The following is a 6,936-nucleotide window of genomic DNA, read 5'->3' as shown; positions in this document are numbered from 1 at the left end:
CATATTCTGAGAAGGTTAGTTTATTACCTACTTTACTTTAATTCATGCCTGTTCAATTGAAATCTATTGAGTTTAATTAAATTCCAAGCAAGTTAAATTCATTTGATATTTAAATTTTATTACAGTCCACTGATAATATTTAGGATATTTTAATCCATTATCAGCAATGGGATAAGAGCTTTATTTACAAAAGGGCAATATCAGCAATGGGTAGATGCCTCAAGTCTGTAGGGTCAAGAAACTTTCTAATCCTTCTATGTTATTTAAATGTAAAATTTGTGCGTGTTTTAAAATTCGAGGCTATAAAAATGTACAATTAAAAGTTCATGCAAAATTCTAAGATTAATATTTTAGTTTTCAGTACATATTTTTGTTTAACTTACTAAAAAGGAAAATTGCTGAGCTATTAGGTTGTTTTAAGAAACACTTTTATCAGTTAAATCTATTACGCCGAAAATTAATTAGAGAATTTGCTCTTTGAAAGGGGTTTTGTTACTGACTTCCAGTTCTTAAATCGGATCGTGCATATGATAATTTCGTGTAAAGCATGTAATGTAAAATGGCTCATAATTATGTTACACATGAAAAGAACAATGGAAATACAACAGAAATTTGTATCAGAGTTCAGAATGGTTTACATTGCGGTCTGGTTCATTCGGCAAATGCGGACTACATTATTATTAAAAATGTTTTAAAATAAGCATTTATTTCAATTAAATAGTTATGCTTTTTTGAAGACAGATTGATTTAATATAAGCAATACGTTAAGAAATCGTATGTTTTTCCGAATGCTACATTTTGAAAACGGCTATTTGCAAAACCTCATGAAAGATGAGTAAAAAAATTTTGATCTGTTCGGATTGCGAAATTTGCCGCCAGCGAAGATCATAGCAAAGCAAAGTAAAACAAAGCATAGAAACGTAACGATAAACATAGCGCAGTCGTAAGAAAATTTTAGAAAGCATAGGTAAAGACAATTCTGATGACAATTATAAGAAACTATACACGTATTCTAGAGTAAATTCTATTCTTTATAATCAGTCTTATTACCGTGTTCATGGTGTAATACAATGTGTTCATTATTCTAATATTATTTCGATGAGTAATACATGCTGCATTATTTTGATAAATTAATTTTACATAATTCAGCTTTTCTTGCTACCTCTTTAGTGTTTAATATTAGCATTATTTTGCCTTTTTAAGCACTCATAGTTTTCATTTTCCCCATTTTTGCTTATTAGCATAACGTGTTCATTATTTTCTTCGGAATATTTCATGATGTTGGAAAAGTATCAGTCCAACAATATTACTCACGGCACAGTGAATTAAAAGTGTTAAAGATATTTTCTTAAAACCACCAAAGATTTCTTTTTTGCATTTGTCGCAGCAAAACATTTTTTGTTTAACGCCAGTCCTTGGCTTAGAATATTTTTAATGCATAAATATATAAACAAATCCCCATACCATTCTTTCTTCCTAAGGCTTATGTCTCTCATGATATCCGTATTAATGCAATACAGACCTACCTCCCTTTTTGGTTGCAATCGGCTGCACTAAAAGTACATAAATATGCATATATACCCCCTCCGTTATTCGGCTCCGTTAGCTCAGTCTTTTCTTATTCTTATGTGTTGGTAAATTGTGCATTTTTTGCTTTAAAAATGATTGAATTATGTTGTTCTTATCTGACGGTTAAGGTTTTTATGTGTTTAGTTAATCTGCATGTAATATTTGTAGAATAATCAACAGTGTGAAACTTGTTTAAATTGACTAAACCTAATCTTTTTACCATATGAGCCATGTTTGTTTACACTTAAAACTTAGTAGAATAGTGAATGAAGTCTGTGTCTGTACCTTCAATGTCTTTTCACTGAGTGGAACCAAAAGTAAACTTTCAGTTTTGTGCACCGAAAAATATGCTTTCTTGTACGAAGTCTGCGAAAAAAAAAAAAAAAAAAAAAAAAAAATCACAGCAACCTTTTTGGACACGGACATATTCAGTGCAAAAGAAATTAAATCAACAGACTTTTACTTCACCTCTAAAAGTAAGCTTTAAAATTATCGAAATGTTATTTCTATTGAAGACATCTGATGGATTATTGCTTTATCTACTTAAAACTGTTAAGAAAAAATTGTGAAACTTTATGAATTGTTATAATGTTGAATTTCTACAATTTAAATAAACTTTCTAGTTTTATTGTTAAATGTATTCGTATGTAATCTAGAACGTTGTAAACGCCTTAAGCTTTAGATAAATATTTTATTTATTGTGATTACCATATACAGTTATGTAGTATGAATATAAATATGACAATATCTTCCTTCAGTCTCTTTAAATGTCAGCGCCATAAAATTCAGCAGTATTCGTTATGAATACTAATTTATTGTGTATATAATTGTTTATATGTGATTTAAACAACGCAAACAACAAGCTTTAAACAACGCAATTGATTCAAAGCTATAAAGAGAAATAAATATGACGGTTTCAGAAGTTGCACGTACTTTATTTCAAAGATTACAATGGTATTTTATGATTTCATCAAAATACTTCATTCCAACAGGGTATTATTGCCTTTTATGAAATATGTAATGAATAACATGAAATAATATAATTGATTTCATGGAATCATGTTATCTTCTTTCTTCTTCCGCGAAACCTATGGAAAAAGAAATAAAAATTTTAATACCTGTGCCTAGAAGTTGAATTAAAATAAAACCTGCAATCTACTGCTTACTTTAAAAATCTTTCCATCATTCCTTAACTTTTACAGTTCATTTTGTCATATAAAATTCGCAATCGGATAAATTTGATATTAATATGAAAAAATGTAATGTTTTTTAATAAATTGTATTATGAAACCTCAATTATGACAGTAAAAGATGTTAATTTATGCGCAGCAAACCGAAGCAATATCGTACTGAATATTTAAAAAAAGTTTAAAAACATAACAGTGTCATTTAATTACTGTTTTGGAAGATTCTATATAGAGATAAACGGATATTCATCTAATTAGTAACTTTTAACATAATTTGAATGGATATTAAATATGGAAAATCCTTTCCTAACATGTCCGCTCTAACAGTTTTATTTTAGATGTTAAATAGGATGTTAATGTAAATTTGAAGAGACATTTTTCAGAACAGTTTATAGCATTTATGTGCTGTCGCACACAGATAAAGCTGCAAGCATATTTAATCTTTTCATGTGTTGAAAAAAAAGTTTGATATAAAGTATAAAATTAATTCTTTCAAGACAAGAGACATAAAATCATTAGTTAATTAGATGCAGAAGTTAAAAAATATAATCAGAAATTATGCAAATGTAATGTTTTTTTAACTAATTTTTGTTTGAACTAATTTTCATTATGATGAAGATAAAGATTTTATCACAACAGACCTTTCCTCACTTAGATAGTAGAAGCTGAGTTAATACGATTTTTAGTATGGTGATTTCTTTTCTTATTCGTTTTCTAATAAAGCAGATTGAGGCAAAGGAATTTATTTTTCTTCACCTGGCAAGAAACATAATAGCAATTACTTTCGTTCGGAGGGATCCTGTGAAAAATCATTCCAATTTCATTTTAGGTGATTCCAGCATGCATCTGCCAACGAAGTTAATTATATAGCTGATGTAGTCAAAATATATGAGTAGATTAATATATTTAAAATATAATTTATTTAACCCCGTGCGTTTAAAAAATTTCAAGATAATGATGTTGTTAGAATAAATTAGTGTCACATTTACATAATGAAGCTTGGCAGCGCCAAAAACAAACGAGAGTCAAATGATATATTGGCGAGAGAGGGTTCTACCTATGGGTGTTTTATGCAGAAGTCTTAAAAGATTTTGTTACTCCCGCACTTGAGCTTCATTCGTTTTTCCGCTATGTTACCTTCTTTTTTGAAATATACTCTTAATATTATTGCCTAACAGGTAAGCCTGAAGTTGTTTAAACCTTATTAATGAATCTCTTGTAATTTCATTTTTCAGCACTTCAATTTAAATGTTTGTGAAAACTGTTAACTTTGATTTGTGTTCTACTTAAGTTATGCAAATTCTTTAACTTGCTAAATAAAGATTTTATAGTCATTCTAACTTATGAATCTTTTAGAAAGCTGTGCTAAATAGAGGGCAGTGAACTTAAACGCTTCAACTGTGTTAAATGCACGACACATCAGATGTCCAGTTTTCTCATGTGTATTTAAATCAAACATTAAGATTAAACATTCAAATATCCTTTAGTAAATATTAAAATTATTCCGTTGAAAGTGAACCTGCGTTGTATAGCATAGTATATCAGTCCTATATACAAACTTTCAACGTTCGGAGTTGTTTTTGAGTTATGCTAGATATGTACGTACATATGTTGTACAAACGCCACGGAAAATTCTCTTTAGAGTTCATTTTAAAGCAGTTTTATAATTTTTTTGGAGGAAAGAGTCTTTTATTCTGTCCTTACGTACAGCTGTCACGCAAAAACATCGTTAAATTGCATTCGATAGCGGTCAAAATGAATATTTTCATTGAAATATGCTGCCTGAAACGTTTCGCGATTACAATACTTCCTTTTTACTTCGTACAAAGAAGTAAAAAAAGGGGAATTGAGTAAGTATGGTATGTAGAAAAATAAATTTACTGTAGGAGGTTTAAACAGGTGATAGTTCTGAGAAAAACATTCCTTTATTAAGTACGGAGCCATATTATTATTGAATTATCTTTGGGCTGAGCATGAAATGAAATAAAGATAGACTGTCTGCTAGGCTTATTATTTCTTAGGAGTCATTCTGCCTCACGAAATTTGTCTTTAGTGCGGAGGAGAATAAAATTATGAAATTTGCCTTTCTTCGGGCCAAGTAAGATGAAAATACTGTGCATAATTTTAATAGCGGTGTGCTTGCAATTGGTTATGAAAAATGTGGTACACCTTACATTTAACCAGTGTGAGATATAAGATTATGCGAGGTGTTTTTTGTGTCAGAATTAAGTTTTAATTAATAATTAGGGAAAACGTTAAGGAAGAAAGATCTTGGCAAAAGGAAGAGGAGTGGGACAGAGAAAGGAGCGATGTGAGAGGAAGGAAAAGTTTAAGTGAGGAGTTTTGAGGAAGTGTAGAAAAATGAAGAAGAAATAAACAAAAATGTGTAAGATAGGAAGAAATACAAACGGTAGACTGATATAAAAGCGTGTAAGTTATAGAGGATAGAGCCGTCGGATCTCTGTCCCCCATTATTTACACACTTATTGCTGAGATGAACTGCAAAATAGGCGAGATATAGGAAAACGTACTGAATATGGTTCGGCCTTGTGTATAATGGCTGAATTTAATTATTTAATACACACTCAAGACTTTTCCATGTGTTTAAACAGAACAGGAGGGAAAAGCGCTGATGCAGACTACGTTTATTAACAAAAGCAGGGAAACATTAATGAGCGACGTATCCCCCCCCCAAAAAAAATGATGATCAGCTGAAGTGAATAGTTACTAAATGTGCGCTGAAATGCTGTCCGAGACTGTTATTTAGGGTGTAGTGACGAGAAAGAAAGCGATAATTGCCAAATCCCAGTCTTTATAAGACGTTGAGTTTAGTTTCCGTCTACGGGTTGAAAGTGTAACGATCTTTGTAATATTCAGGATTTGTTTCCTTCGAATGCCACTCTCCGGGGGACTACATTTCGACCACTTTTGGAACTGATAAACTTTGGTGTGCTTTGACGTAGGGAACTATCTGATTAGTGTGCTGTTTTCGTATGCTACCAATCAGGATTATTTCTCGATCGGAACTGCGATCTCATAACCAAGAATTTTAAATGTAGCTATAAAGTACTTGTTGAAGATTGCCTATATAAATATTCCTCAGCTCCTATTAGCATTAAATGAATGTGTAATCATTAAAGACGAATTCTCATTTAGACTAGACAATTCCTTTTATGTGTCTATTACGATTTCACATAGTTCATCCTGTCTTCATTGGTATGCCTTGTATTGGACTTAACCTTATTTCAATAATTTTATGTCTTGCTTTATAGTGACCTATGTTTTATGGAAAACCTAAATAAATATTAAAAATGAATATTTGCAAATTTTACGCTTATGTTCTTTATCTCTTTACGGCTTCAGAATTCAGAATTGTTTTATCTCATTAAAACTTAAGGGTTTACAAAACGTTTTTCTATATAGCAGAAAATTTCTTTTTTCTATAGGTTTGTTTTCTTGTCTTCTTTTTCTATGCGTCTGTTTGTATTTAACTCGAATGTTAAATACATTTTGCCATTTCTACAAGCTTTGAAAATAAATATTTTAAACTATTTTTACTTTACATTTTATTTTACATGAGCTTTTAATTTATTTACAATACTTTACATTTTTTGTATTTTATTTATTTAACTTTAAAAAACTGAGAAAAATATAGTGAAGTTATAAGGTATTTCTCCCGCCTTCCTAGCGTGCCTTTGTGGTGTAGTGGTTCTGCAAACTGGGCCGGTATTCCAGAGGTCCGCGGTTCGATGCCCGGTGAAAACGTTTGCTCATTTTTCACCTTTCCTGCTTCCAATTAACCTAATGATTCTACAAAATTACTCCTCATATTAATAAAGGAAAGCAAGTTCTTTATTAAAATCTCTGAGTTGATATATGAGTTTTTGTCAGTATTACGTTGATATTCTAAAAATCCTTAATTTTTTATGCTTATACTCTTGCATTAGTGCATTCAATCAAATACCACTGAAAGGTCATTGTTGAAATTATTACTAACGTGTACCTTAAAGAATTCAATTTAATCGGTATTCAGTTCCAATTTTGATGTATGTAATGTTACTCGAAAAAAAGATGTTATTTAAATGTAATGTGTGCTGTAACTGACTAGAATAGCAATTTCTATCTCATAATTTCATAAAATATTAGATAAATTAAATAATAAATTAGAAATATTAGATAA

The sequence above is a fragment of the Stegodyphus dumicola genome, chromosome 8 (assembly GCF_044657685.1).
Source record: "Stegodyphus dumicola isolate Sdum_Otavi_A_Nest chromosome 8, ASM4465768v1".
Classification (NCBI taxonomy): Eukaryota; Metazoa; Arthropoda; class Arachnida; order Araneae; family Eresidae; genus Stegodyphus; species Stegodyphus dumicola.
Note: the sequence above shows the minus strand (reverse complement) of the source record.